Source organism: Peromyscus leucopus, chromosome 12 (genome assembly GCF_004664715.2).
Source record: "Peromyscus leucopus breed LL Stock chromosome 12, UCI_PerLeu_2.1, whole genome shotgun sequence".
In the NCBI taxonomy this organism is placed as follows: domain Eukaryota; kingdom Metazoa; phylum Chordata; class Mammalia; order Rodentia; family Cricetidae; genus Peromyscus; species Peromyscus leucopus.
Window position 1 is genome coordinate 19662639 of NC_051073.1, and position 2594 is coordinate 19665232.

Genomic DNA, 2594 nt, shown 5'->3' on the forward strand with positions numbered 1-2594 from the left:
CACACACACACACACACACACACACACACACACACATCTAGTACACATCACACACATTTACATATCACATACAAGTGCACATACACACATCACACAGAGAGAGAAGAGAGAAAGACACACACAAAATGATTTCAAAAAAAAATTTTAAGCAGCAAAGAGGATTTGCAAATTTGACAGCAGCCTGGACTCCATAGTGAGATCTTTCTGTTCAAATAAATAGCTAAGTGGTAGGCTTTATTCAGTAATAACCGTTTCAAAAAGGGAAAGGTTCCAGCATGAATTAAACTCAATAATTTGTGTGAGATGACCAGGTCTTTTAAAAGGATAGCTGTGGGGGAGGAGAGAGCAGAAACCCGAGTCCCACTGAGCTTGCTAATTAAAGCTTCACTGGAGGGAGGAAGTGAGCTAGGAAGGAGAACTGGAGTTAGTTCCTTAAGACTTGTGCTTCAGAGATGGTTCTGGGGGCCTCGAGAAGACAGTTCCAGGTTAGGAGGTGTGGTGATATTTTTGTTTTACTCGTTAACAAATAAAATTTGCCTGAAGATCAGAGGACAAAGCCAGTCACTAGATTAAACATAGAGGCCAGGCAGTGGTGGCACACACCTTTAATCCTAACACTTGGGAGGCAGAGGCAAAAATCCCTCTGGATCTCTGTAAATTCAAGGCCACCCTAGACTACATGAGATTAATCCAGTCTAAAAGAAACACAGCCAGGCAGTGGAGGCACACATGTTTAATCCCAGCACTTGAGATCTCATGCCTTTGCTACCAGTCTTTGGGAAGCACACAGGCCATGAATCCCTTCCTAGGGAACGGAGACAGGAAGGTTGAGACAGGAAGTGATATGGCTAGGCAGAGAAAGGCATATAAGGCATGAGGAGAGAGGAACTCAAAAAACTTTTGACTGAGGACTCAGGGGCATTCGGTCAGAGGATTCGGGAAACAAGATCTTCTCTTTTCGGCTGAGGAGTTGGAGGGGTGAGAAGTGGCTGTAGCCTGTTTCCTCTGATCTTTCATCATTTACCCCAATATCTGGCTCCGGGTTTTTATTATAAGACCATTTAGGATTCGTGCAACAAGTGAGAAAGAAAACAAGAGCAAGTGTCCCAGTGTCCCAGCACCAAGAGGTACCTGCCTATTGCCAGTTTATAAGAGATTATTGCAAAACTTTGCTCATTCCCAGCCAGGCACTTTAAGGTATCTAGGTATTAATTGCACCAGGAGAGAATAAGACCACCACCACAATTTTTGAGCCAAATTTGAAGCAAGCTTTCTTAAACATTGGCCATGATGATAGGCATTGGCCAGGTCCATGCCCAGAATTCCCTGAGAATGGCAGCAAATTATGACAGTCCAGTGCTTATAAAGGCACCACCCACAAGGCTACGTACTTCTCACCCTCATCCATTCTGAGACAAGCATACGTCCTGACATGTTTCCATCCTGCATACTTCTCACCTATGTATGATCAAACACATCCTATACAGTTGGGGCAACCAACCTTGTTTACAGAAGTGAAAACATGTGGCATGTCATCTCATATAAAGAACCGCCAATACTCCAGGTAGTTATCTGTCCTGGGGCAAGGGGGGCTTATGGGGTAGAGGTATTTTTGTTTTATAGATCTCTTAAGTACAGTCGTTTAAACTTAGAACATAACTTTAACCCCCCATACAGTTATTCTCCTCCAAGGGTAGCCTTGACCTGCTAGAACCCATGATATTTTTATTCAAGTATTCAGCGTTGTAGTGGGATTGGAGTGTGGACAAAATCATTTGCCTGGATAATGTATAGTTTTTGTATCCCTGCTTTTAGGTATGGACGAAAGGGGGGATAGGTTAGCTCCAAGAAGCCTACCTAAAGTTTCATCAACTAGAAAAATCACTGTCACTTGGCACTTTATTTTGGGAGACTTAATATACAGCAAAACTTATATAATATACTTAAATCAAGCCATCAAACTGTCCCTGTGGAAATTACACCATGCTTCCTTCAAGACCCCAGAACTGGTGTGTGTGTGTGTGTGTGTGTGTGTGTGTGTGTGTGTGTGTGTGTGTGGCTATCCCACTGAGGGTGGACCTGACATTGCCAACTGTTATTGCTCCTGGGCGCTATGTAATTCACATCAGCACTGAGAGGCCCCTCCAGAAAAGACCCTTGGTGATCTCTGCTTTTGAACACTGCTATTCTCAGTTCAATGTCCGACTGATATAGCATGAGTGACATTCCCATGACCTGGCTTTTTGTTGCCAGCTCTAGATTCTGTAGTACCATACTTATTCTGCTTAACCAAACAGAGGTCTGCAACTGTGGCAAGGACAGTCTGACACTAAGGATGCCATCAAACCTGAAAAGAAAAGGCTATCTAGGCTCCAGAGGCAGAGCTCTACAAGTTCCAGACCAGCCAGAGAGACAATGAGACCCTGTCTCAAAATAACAGCAAAAGCTATCGAGGTGCCATAATGTTGCATCTCGGCATTTTTAGTGATGTAGAGAACTGCCCTTGGAACACAGTCCTACCCTCTCCTGTGAGGCTTCCTTTTCCTCTGCTTCCATAAACTGGTTCTGACTCTCCCCTTTCCCCTTCTTGGCCA